This window comes from Galeopterus variegatus, unplaced genomic scaffold, assembly GCF_000696425.1.
Source record: "Galeopterus variegatus unplaced genomic scaffold, G_variegatus-3.0.2 Scaffold3152, whole genome shotgun sequence".
In the NCBI taxonomy this organism is placed as follows: domain Eukaryota; kingdom Metazoa; phylum Chordata; class Mammalia; order Dermoptera; family Cynocephalidae; genus Galeopterus; species Galeopterus variegatus.
The window spans coordinates 11,098-23,956 of record NW_007729263.1 but is presented as its reverse complement, the minus strand read 5'-3'; the positions used below and the strand labels follow the sequence as shown (position 1 = coordinate 23,956).

General features: G+C 35.2%; 1 pseudogene; it reads right to left on the bottom strand.

Moving 5' to 3' along the window:
• Positions 1-3,247: 3,247 nt before the first annotated feature.
• LOC103599929 lies at positions 3,248-3,988 on the bottom strand (annotated as a pseudogene).
• Positions 3,989-12,859: the final 8,871 nt, after the last annotated feature.

Genomic DNA, 12,859 nt, shown 5'->3' with positions numbered 1-12,859 from the left:
TTGACATAGAGCGCCACATCCATTTTTCACTCTGTGTGGCATGTGTATGTTGGCTCTCTCAAAGAGTTCTGGATATTAGGAAGAAACAGACCCAGAATGTATGGTCTATCAGACACTTAGTATTTCACATGAATCTCAATCCATAAACTCAACTTTGCAAGAAGTATTAATTGTTAAATTTTTTATTGTAAAATATAGCACCCATTTAGAAAAACAAAATGCATAAAACATACATGTTTGTTTTAGTGAACACCCTTGCATTCAGCAATCACGCAGCTTAAAAAATAGAACATTTCCAGCATCCCAGTAGCTCCCTTTGTGCCCTTTACCGGTTGGAGCCACCTGCCTCCCCTCAAAAGTAATCATTTTCTTGACTTTTATGGTAATCACTTCTTTGCTTTTCACATCCTTTTACCACCTAAACTGAGAACTTTGTATAAATGGAATTATATGTATTCTCTTAATGTCTGGCTTTTTTTCACTTAACATTTGTGAGATTCATCTTTATTGTTGTGATTAGCTATAGTTTGTTCATGTTTGTTACTGTATAGTATTCTACTGTATGAACGTATCATAATGTAATTGTTCATTCCATTATAAACGTTTAGTCTGTTTCCATTGTTAGACTACTACAAATAAGACTTATCTGAACATTCTTCTACATGTTCCCTGTAGTACATGGTCACATATATAGCTGTTGGGTGTATACCGTGAGGAAATTTGTTAGATCGTAGGATATGCCTGTTTTCAACTTCAGTAGCAGATGCCAAACGGTTCCAAAGCACTTATACAATTTACATCATACATACAGGCTTTTAAAGTTCCGGTTGCTTCACATACTTGCTATTGCCACTTTGGTGAATGAATATACAGTTGTATCTCATTGGTGGGTGTGTAGTTTTTAATTAGTATTTCCTTGATTACTAATAAATTAGGCACCTTTTTGTGCATTTATTGGCCATTTAAATTTCCTCTTCTGTGAAGTGCCTGTTTCTTTTATATATTTTTCCACTAGGTTATTTATCCTTTTTGGTTAATATATGCTGAATGTGTACCATTTGTTAGTTATATGTGTGCAGATATCTTTGCCCACATTGTGGCTTGTCTTTTCTTGCCTTTTTTTTTTTTTTTTCCTTTTTGTCTTTTCTCGTGACTGGCAACGGATCGCAACCCTCAGTGTCGCTCCCGGACCGGACCAGGACGGCAACGGGAACGCAACCCTCGGTGTTGCGCCCGCACCACGCTCAGCCAGTGAGCGGCCGGTCTGTATGTGGAATCCGAACCCTCGGCGGGAGTGCCACCGCGCTCCCAAGCGGCGCACTGTAGCAGTGCGCCACCGGGCCGGCCCTTTTCTTGCTCTTAATGATGTCTTTTGATAAGAAGTTTAAATGTTAATACAGTCAAACTTAATTTCTGTTTTATGATTTGTAATATGAACTGTTTTAGATGTTTTTCCCTATCTCAAGACACATGAAGATATTTTCCTATGTGATTTTCTGAAAATTTTATTGCTTATCTTTCTCATTTAGGTCTACAGTGCACCTGTACTTAAGTTTTGTGTATGGTGAGAGAAAGGGGATAAGATTTTTGTTGGGGGTGTGTGTGTATGTTTGTGTGAATTTCTAGTTTTATTGATCTCCTTATCCATTCTTGTACCAAAAGCACTCTGTCTTAATTACTGTGGCTTTATCATAAATCCAACCTAATAGAATAAGTTCTCCCCTCTTATTCTTCAAAGTGTTCAGGCTATTGCTGGCCATTTGCATTTCTCTATGAATTTTAAGTTCAGATTGAGAGGTTCCAAAAAAAAACCACTGTGATTTTGATTGGGATTGCAATCTATACATACACACACAGGCACACACACACACACACACATATATATATATATATCAGTTTAAAGAGAATTGACATCTTTAAAAAATTTAATCTTCCAATTCATGAACATTGTATATATCTATCTCTACATTTCAGATCTTCTTTATTTTCTCTCAATAATGTTTTATATTTTAAAGATGAGCAGTCTCGCCCATATTTTGTAAATTTATGCATTGGTATTTGACATTTATTCTATTATAATCTCTTTTTAAGATATCTTATAACTGTTTATTGCTGGTATATAGAGGTACAATTGATTTTTGCATATTGACCTTGGATCTTCTGCCAGAGGAGAGGGTCTGGGGAGGCTTGGCAGCCAACCTCAACCCACCCCATCCTCTTACCGTGTTCTTCACTCAGCCACAGGAAAGAATTCAAGAGCAGAGTCACAGCAGAAGATGAAAACAGGTATAATGTAACAGATAAGAGATACAGACTTCACAAAGTGCAGCCTAGCTCCAGAGACTGAGCAGGACCCATACCAAGTTTAACACAAAAGTAAGAAATACCACTCAAAGCTTAGTACAGAGTGCAGGCTGGCTCAAGAGAGTAAGCAGCCACCTGCTAAAAGTAAGTTTGATACAAAAAGAAAGCATACACACCTCAGCCAGGGAAGTGCAGGTTTGCCCCAGGAAAGTGAGAAACATCCCCATCTCCTGCTGGGATTCAGCTTTTATGGTTTCACTGTCTGATACATATTCATGCTATCTAATGAATATTCAACTAAGGAGGTGGTTCCCTGTAATGTAACATAGTATTGCATATGCTAAGTTGGCTTCCTTTTAGGGCATGTTCATTGGTCAAATTATATCACATGCACTGGATATATTCAAGAATATTTTGTGCTCTTTAGCACCTGCGGTGGAAGGTCATTCAAAGAATAAACTCCCTCCCACTGAGCATGCTTGGTCATGGGAGTTCCATAAGTCTGCCCCTTGTGGTCTCAATTTTCCTGTGTTGGTGCCAAAAATGGGTCCAATAAGCAATAGTAACTCTCCTCTAGGGAAGGGCATAGAGAAGGGCCTTGAGACCTCGGGGAGTGGGTTGAAACCCAGAGGTGTATCCTGAAATCCAAACCCATGGAAACTGAACATATCCTAGCTCAGATCCAGAAACCCAACCAAACTCATTTATTAAGCCTAAGTTTTATTTATATATATTTTTAATTGACCCATTTATTTATTCTTAATTTTTTTGATGCAACAAATTTCAACTCTAATTGCTTTCCAAAAAGAACAGAAAGTTATCTGCTTTGCAATGAACTTTATAGTTTAGTTGCATAAAGGCAGCATATTATATATGAAAAAAATTACTAACTGAATCACAGGCATTAAATACTGAAAAAATTAATTTATTATAATGATGTTATTTAACAATTTAGAAAGATTGCAGCCATCAGCAATTTCAGTGCATTTTCAGGTAGAATTGAAAATTCAGGAATCTTGGTGGAGCTGTTAGTGTAGCAAACCCTGTAGGTAAAATACATGCATGCTTTTGATAGCACATGTGGAAGGATATCTCTAAAATTGACCTCATTGCTTTCATTCTCTGCAAACTGGCCTGAACAATTCAACATGGCTTTTATTGTTCCTGACGTTAATGCGTGTTCTCTTTTTACAATCAATTCATGACTATCAGAAGATACCAATTTGACATGCAGTCTCTGAATTACAATGGTTTGACTTACAATTTTTAGACTTTAGGATGATACATTCTTCCAAAAGGAGAAAAAAATGAAGGAAAATGACTTTTAAATCCCAAAATGATTTTAGTTGGAGGGGGAGGTACCTACAAGAATGTTTCTTTGTCTGCATCTCTGTGATCTGAAGCAGCAATCAGCTATCACAGCACAGATCCCTGATATTCAGATCCCCAATATTTGGAGGACAGAGTCCCTTTTGCCCACCCTGGCTCTGGCAAGCTATGTAAAAACTGCTCTCAGAATATATGCACAGCTGCCTGCCACAGGGATGGGGGTGGAGAAGGGTAGTAGTACAGTGCTAAGAATTGAAATTGACCAAAATTAACCACAGTTTACAATACAAACATTCCCCTGGAAATTGCAACTCTTCAGTAGACCCCAGAGCTCCAAAATAGTTACCACAGGCATATTCTGCCAGTGCAGTTGCTGTCTAGGTGGGGAGCAAGGTCCTGGTGCTTCCAGAATCCTCTCTAAATTCGCTAATATTTTGTTTAGGAATTTTGCATCTAGGTTCATAAGTGCTATTGGCTGGTTATTTTTCTTTCTCACAAGTTCAGGTATGGGTATATTGTCCTCCTTCTATTCTCCAGAAGGTTTGTGTGAGATTGGTGTTATTTCCTTTTTAAATGTGTGGTAGAGTTTGACAATGAAAACATTTGTACCTGAAGGTTTTTTTGGTTATGTGGGAAATTTAAATTTGGCATAAATATATTTTATAGTTATAGGACAATTCAGGTTTTCTATTTCTTCTGGTATTTGTTGGGTTGGTTACATTTTTCTAGAAATGTGTCCATTTCATCTAAATGTTCATGTTTATTGAAATAAAGTTGCTCTTAATATCTTATTACATTTTCAATTTTTGATCTTTATGATCTTTTAAATTTCTGATGTTAGTTATTTTCATGCACTCTCTTGCCCTCCCTCCTCCCCCACACACATACATACCTTTCCTTCTTCTCTCCTTCAATCAGTCTTTCTAGAGATTTTGGAGAAATACAAGGGTCTAATTCACCATATAGTTTTTTCCATTTTTCTTTTATGTATTTTGAGGCTATGAAATCAAGTGCATACAATTTCAAAATTATTATATATTTATAGTGAATTCAACTTTTTATCTGAACTGTCCATTATCTTGAAAATATTTTAAACTCCATAAGACATGACATTACTCTTATGTCTTGTTTAATCTTATCACTCCATGTTGTAGTAAGTTATCTCCCCCCCCCTTTTTTTTAAAGAAAAAGATGACCGGTAAGGGGATCTTAACCCTTGACTTGGTGTTGTCAGCACCACGCTCAGCCAGTGAGCTAACTGGCCATCCCTATATAGGGATCCGAACCCGTGGCCTTGGTGTTATCAGCACCACACTCTCCCGAGTGAGCCACGGGCTGGCCCATCGCTCTCTTCCCTTTTGGGCTGAGTTTGTAAATGACATAGACCTAAGTCATTTATCTTTCTGTTTTGAATCGTATCACCACCATGGAAATACATATGTGTTCCGTAAATGTTATTGAATTCAGTTGTAGGGTGCTTGTGATTGGGAATTTCTATATGTATTTAAAGCATTTCTTAAAATAGTCTGAATATTAAACGGCTGTTTGTTATATGTTTTTCCCCAGTTCACTGCTTTGCTCTATTATCATAGCTTTATTGATTTACATTTTCTGTTGATTTGGAAATTTGAAAATTTTACAATATTAATCTATTAACATTTTGACCAAAAGTCATTGTCATGGTTTGAATATTCATAAAAGAACTGCTCACTCATTTTGTAAATAGCTTACAATTTTTATTTAAATTTTAAACTCAAATATGTCCATCTTTCCAGCAGCTATTCATAAATGATTTATTTCTATCATTTTTACCTCACTAGAAGTATTAGATAAGTCTTCAGTATTTGTGTATTTTTTTCTTACCAATTGTTTTTAAATGTCTGAAGGTATGAGTTCAATATATTTCAAATATCAGAAGAAACAATTAGCAGACTTGAAAATAGATCAGCATACAAGTAAATGCTAAAGTAAAAAAAAGAAAATAAATTAGTAGAGATTATGCAATACAAAAAACAGAGAGAAGAAAGAATGGAGAAAAATGAACAGACTCAGAGAAATGTGGGACAGTATTAAGCTTACCAACATATGTGGAATAAGAATACAAGAAAGATCAGAGATAAGTTTTGAAGAAATAATGGCTGAAATCTTCCCAAATATATAGAAAACCAATAGTATACACATCCAAGCAGATAAAAAAAATTCCAACTAGAATAAATACAAAAAGATCCACAAACAGACACATCATAGCAAAAATGCTGAAAGCTAAAGACGAGGAGAAAATCTTGAAAATAGCCAGAGAAAAATGTCTTATCACTTACAAGGGAACTCTGATACAATTAGCAGCTGACTTCTCATCACAAATAATGGAGGCCAGTAGGCAGTGGGATAACATATTTAAAGTGCTCAAAGAGAAAAATTATCAACCAAGAATCCAATATCAAAAATGAAGGCAAAATAAAAACATTCTCAGGTACTCAAAAACAGAGAATTTGTTGCTGTCTGGCCTGCCTTGAAAGAAATATTAAAGTTCTTGAGACTGAAAGCATGTGACTCCACATGGTAGTTAGAGACAGCAAGAAAAAACAAAGAAGTGGATAAAAGTACTTATGTAATCATAAATGAAAGTATAAACGCTTCTCTTAAATGATTTTAAAAAGCAGTTGTATAAAACAATATGTATATAATTATATTATTGGGCCTATAACATACATAAATGTAAGGTATTTGTCAATAAGGGAACAAAGGAAGTAGGTAGGAGCAAAGTTGTGTTGGGCTAATAGCGGGTATCCAGATGGACCTTGATACACAAAAACAAATGAAGAGACTTAGATATGATAAATAAGAAGGTAAATATAACAAAACCTATAACTATATACTTGCTGTTCTTTATTTTTTAAGCTTCACTAAAAGGCAAAAATATATAAAGTAATACTTAACAATGTATTATTGGGTTTGTAAAATTTGTAGATGTAACTTATATATTAATACCACCACAAGAAGAGGGAAATGGAATATAGCTATATAAAAGTAATATTTCCATATTTCACTGAAATTAATTTAAAATAAATCTGAAGCTGATAAATTAAGCCCTAGAGCAACCACTAAGGAAATACCTTTTAAATTATAGTGGGTCTGGCCAGTTAGATCAGTAGGTTAGAGTGTGGTGTTGGTAACACCAAGGTCCAGGGTTCAATCCGTGCCACCACAAAAATAAATAAATATATTTAAAAAATTAAAATGTAGTGAAAATTATTAAATAAATTAAAACACTGCTTTAGAAAGTATTCAATTACTGCTATAAACGGATTTGCATTATTGAAAAAAAAAGCAGAAAAGGAGGACTAGGAAAAGAAAAAGATATCAGACACACAGAAAATAGTAAAATGGCTGTTGTAAATCCAACTATATCAATAATAACATTAAATGTGAATCGTTTAAACAACCCAATATGTGAATCGTTTAAACAACCCAATCAAAATGCAAAGATTGTCAGCCTAGATTTACAAATAAAACAAATACCAAGGTCAAGGGTTTCAATCCCCATACTTACCAGCCACCTAAATCAATAAGTAAATAAAATAATATAGCATTTAAAAAAAATTAAAATAAAAATAAAACAAGATCCAACTATATGCTGTCTTCAGGAGACACATTATAGATTAAAATATGCAAATAGATTAAAAGTAAAAGGATAGAAACAGATATATTATATAAGATAATTTCCACTCTAATTTTTATTATTTCCTTCCCTCTGCTTGCTTTAGTTTAGTTTCCTTTTTTATAATTTCCACTCTAATTTTTATTATTTCCTTCCCTCTGCTTGCTTTAGTTTAGTTTCCTTTTTTATAATTTCCACTCTAATTTTTATTATTTCCTTCCCTCTGCTTGCTTTAGTTTAGTTTCCTTTTTTATAATTTCCACTCTAATTTTTATTATTTCCTTCCCTCTGCTTGCTTTAGTTTAGTTTCCTTTTTTATAATTTCCACTCTAATTTTTATTATTTCCTTCCCTCTGCTTGCTTTAGTTTAGTTTCCTTTTTTATAATTTCCACTCTAATTTTTATTATTTCCTTCCCTCTGCTTGCTTTAGTTTAGTTTCCTTTTTTATAATTTCCACTCTAATTTTTATTATTTCCTTCCCTCTGCTTGCTTTAGTTTAGTTTCCTTTTTTATAATTTCCACTCTAATTTTTATTATTTCCTTCCCTCTGCTTGCTTTAGTTTAGTTTCCTTTTTTATAATTTCCACTCTAATTTTTATTATTTCCTTCCCTCTGCTTGCTTTAGTTTAGTTTCCTTTTTTATAATTTCCACTCTAATTTTTATTATTTCCTTCCCTCTGCTTGCTTTAGTTTAGTTTCCTTTTTTATAATTTCCACTCTAATTTTTATTATTTCCTTAAAAAGGAAACTAAACTAAAGCAAGCAGAGGGAAGGAAATAATAAAAATTAGAGTGGAAATTAATAAAATAGAGAATATAAAAAAATAGAGAAAATCAGTAAACCCAAAAGTTGGTTATTTAAAGAGATTAACAAAATTGACAAACCTTTAGTTAGATTGACTAGTAAAAAGTGAAGACTCAAATTACTAAAATCAGAAATGAAAGAGGGGAGATACTACTGACCTCACATAAAATTTCTAAAAATTATAAAGGAATGCTATGAATAATTATATGCCAATAAATTCAATAACTTAGATATAACAAATTCTTATAAAGATACAAATTAACAAAACTGATTCAAGAAGTAGAAAATATGAGGGCTGGCCAGTTTGCTCACTTGGGAGAGTGTGGTACTGATAACACCAAGGTCAAGGGTTTGGATCCCCATACTGGCCAGCCATGAAAAAATTTATATTAGAAGCTTAATTCCCACTGTAACTATTGAGGGAGGAAAACCTATTATGGTAGTTGAAAGGTGGGACCTTAAGGAGGTGATTAGATTCTGAGGACCATGCCTAGTGAATGGATTAAAAATGGTAGTCAGGGGCATGGTTTTGAGGGCTTTATTATTTTTTTTTAAAGGATGACCGGTAAGGGGATCTCAACCCTTGACTTGGTGTTGTCAGCACCACGCTCAGCCAGTGAGCAAACCGGTCATCCCTATATAGGATCCGAACCCGCAGCGGGAGCGCTGCTGTGCTCCCAGCGCCACACCCTTTTGAAGGCTTTAAAAGAAGAGCACACGAGAGGTTAGTCTCTCTCTGCTCTGCCAGTTTCTGCCATGTGAGACCCCTGGGTCACTGGTGCCATCACCAAGACCCTCACCAGATATGTACTCTGGACCCTGGAATTCCCAGCCTCCAAAACTGTAAGCAATAAATTTTGTTTTCTTTAGAAATCACCCAGCTCCACGCATTTTGTTATAAGCAACAGAAACAGAGTAATACAACTTCCCAACTTATCCTATGAGGTACCTGATACTAAAACCAGAGAAACATGTCACAAGAAAACTACAGATCAATATCTCTTATGAGGGCTGGCCAGTTAGCTTACTCAGTAGAGTGTGGTAGCTATAGTTAATGGGATTACTTCCTTGATTTCTTCAGCTATTTTTTTATTGACATATAGGAAGGCTATTGGGCTGGCTGGTTAGCTCGGCTGGTTAGAGTGTAGCCTTGTAACACTAAGGTCAAGGGTTCAGTTCCCCATACTGGCCAGCGACCAGAAAAACAAATAGGAAGGCTATTGGTTTTTTGTGTTGATTTTGTATCATACCATTATACTGAATTCCTTTATGAATTCTAGTAATTTTTTGTGAAGTCTTTAGGGTTTTCTATGTATATGATCATGTCATCTTAAAATAGGGATAGTTTGACTTCCTCTTTGCCAATTTGGATGCTCTTAATTGCTTTTTCCTGCCTTATTGCACTGGCTAGAGCTTCCATTACTAGAATAAGAGTTTGGAAAGTGGGAATTCTTGTCTTGTTCCAGATCTTAAAGGAAAAGCCTCCATTTTTTGTCCATTCAATATGATATTAGCTGTGGGTTTGTCACATATGGCCTTTATTGTGTTGAGGTATATTTCTTCTATACGTAGTTTGTTGAGTGTTTTTATCATGAAAGGTATAGGATTTTACCAAATGTTCTTTCTGTATCTGTTGAAATGATCATATGGTTTTGTCCTTCATTCTGTTGATGTGATGTATCATGTTTATTGATTTTCATATTTTGAACCATACTTGCATCCCTGGAATTAATCCCACATGATCATGGTGAATGATCTTCTTAATGTGTCATTGGATTCTGTTTGCCAGTATTTTGTTGAGGAACTTTGCATCTGTGTTCATATTGGTCTGTAGTTTCTTTTGTTGTTGTATCTTTCTCCAGTACAAGGTTATAAGGTTAATACTGATCTTGCAGAATGAGTTTGGAAGTATTCCCTCCTCTTCAATTTTTTGGAAGAGTTTGAGAAGAATTGGTATTAGTTCTTCTTTAAAAGTTTGGAAGAATTTGGCAGTAAAGCCATCTGGCCCTGGGATTTTCTTTGTTGGGAGACTTTTCATCATTGCTTCAATCTCATTACTCATTATTGTTTAGGTTTTCTAGCTCTTCATGATTCGACCTTGATAAGCTGTATGTGTCCAGGAATTTATCCATGTCCTTTAGGTTTTCCAGTTTGTTCACATGTAGTTGTTCATGGTAATCTCTTCTGATCCTTTGTATTTCTGTGTAATCAGTTATAATGTCTCCTTTTTCATTTCTGATTTTATGTATTTGACTCTTCTCTTTTATTCATTAGTCTAGCTAAAGGTTTACCAATTTTGTTTTTTGTTTTATTTTGTTATTTTAAAAAACCAACTCTTGGGCCGGCCTGTGGCTCACTCGGGAGAGTGTGGTGCTGATAACACCAAGGCCACGGGTTCGGATCCCATATAGGGATGGCCGGTTCGCTCACTGGTTGAGTGTGGTGCTGACAACACCAAGTCAAGGGTTAAGATCCCCTTACCGGTCATCTTTTTAAAAAATAAAATAAAATAAATAAATAAATAAAATAAAATAAAAAACCAACTCTTTGTTTCACTGATCTCTTGTATTTTTTTTTTTTTTTTTAAAGATGACTGGTAAGGGGATCTCAACCCTTGGCTTGGTGTTGTCAGCACCACGCTCAGCCAGTGAGCAAACCGGCCATCCCTATATAGGATCCGAACCCGCGGCCTTGGTGTTATCAGCACCGCACTCTACCGAGTGAGCCACAGGCCGGCCCTATCTCTTGTATTTATTTTTAAATTTTGAATTCATTTACTTCAGCTCTGATCTTTATTAGTTCTCTCCTTCTACTGATTCTGGGTTTGGTTCGTTCTTGTGTTTCTAGTTCCTTGAGGTGTAATGTTGGGTTGTTTATTTGAAGTCTTTCTTCTTTTTCTTTTTTTCTTTTATGACTTTTTTTTTAACATACCAACTGAAAACATATATTGATTTTTTACACTTTAAAAATCAATAATAATTCCTTAGTATAATCAAACGTTAAACATGTTTAGAGTTCTCCAATTCTTTTCCCCTTCCTATTTCTTTCTTACAATTGTTTTGTTTGCAACAGGATCTAAACAAGTTCTGCTTGTTTCATTGGTTGCTGTCAGTTGTTACTTAAGTTTCTTTTAATCTATATATTCCCCCCTCATCTATTTTTTTCTCCTTTACCCCATAAACTTTCCCAAGGTCTGGATTTGCTGACTCCATCCCAGTAGTGTCATTTAACATGTTCCACCATCCCCTGCATTTCCTGATGATTGGGTGGTGGGTCCTGAGGCTAGGTCTCACTCAGGTGAGATGTGGCTTTAGAGGTATATGTTCTTACTGCAGGAGGCCCATTATATCTGATTGTCTCTCTGTGATGTCAGCAGACATTGATGATCATTTACTACATGGTCATAAATTTGAAAATGTTGGGGCTGGCCAGTTACTTTAGTTGGCTAGGATGTGGTGCTGATAACACCAAGTTCAGGGTTCAATCTCTGTATGCCCAGCAACCAAAAATAAAAAAAATTTTAAAAAGTGAAAATATAAAGGAAGCGAATAGTTTTCAAGCAAAATATAAAAAACCAAATTGATTTATAAGCAAGGAAAAACTAAAATAAGAACCAATAATTATAGAAGATATTGGAAAGGAAATTAAAGGGCTACCTTTTAAAAAGGCATCAGTCTCAGATAGTTTTACTGTTAAGTATATATACTAATTTTAAAGATCAAATATTCCTACTTATTTAAATTATTCCACACTATAGGAAAAGAAGAAAGAACTGCAATACATTTTTTTTTCTTTCTACGATGATTTTATTATAAATATATATATATATTTTTTTCCTTTTTGTCTTTTTTCGTGACCGGCAACGGGATCGCAACCCTCAGTGTCGCGCCTGCACCTCGCTCAGCCAGTGAGCGGCCGGTCTGTATGTGGGATCTGAACCCTCGGCGGGAGCGCCGCCGCGCTCCCAAGTGGGCACACTGTAGCAGTGCGCCACCAGGCCGGCCCATAAATATGTATTTTTTGAATAAACAAATATTGCATTCAAGACTATCTGCAAACTTGTTCTAAAGTAATAAAAGAGGAAAAATGGAACCAGGAACCACTTAGAAGTAGAGTAAATAGCAGACACCTGCAAGCCATGCTAAGCGCCTTTCTCCCAAGAAGTAACAGAATGTTAACAGGAGTATCACATTTCTCATTAGCCCATTCAATTAAATAAGCTTTGAGTTTGGTAACTTGCACTTGTTCTGTAAACTGCACTGCTCCTCTCCTCAGTCCTAAGCAGCAGACCGGGAAGACGGTCAGTCTTCAGATCCCACCATCAACAAGAAGGATCTTGATTGTGTATTTGTAACTCTTTGTTCAAGGACAAAACTGTTCCCTATTCTGCAATACATTTTATAAAACTAGCTTAACCTTAATACTAAAACATAATACAGATAATACAAAAAGACCAACATTATCTTTGACCAAAGATGTCAAAATAATATCTTTGACCAAAAGTCTAAATAAAATATTTGTAAGTCAAATCTAAGTCTATTAAAAGAAAATCATTTCATGACCAAGTAGGATTCCTGGAGATAAGAATGGTTTAACATCAAGAAATCTAAGTTTTCAATTCACCAGGGAACAAAATAAAGGAGAAGGACCATATGATTTTGTCAAGAGCTATTGAACAGGTGTGTGATAAAAGTCGGCAGCAATTTCTAATAATATCAGCTGAGGTTTATTATGTGCTTGCTTTGTGCCAGGCATTGTTCTAA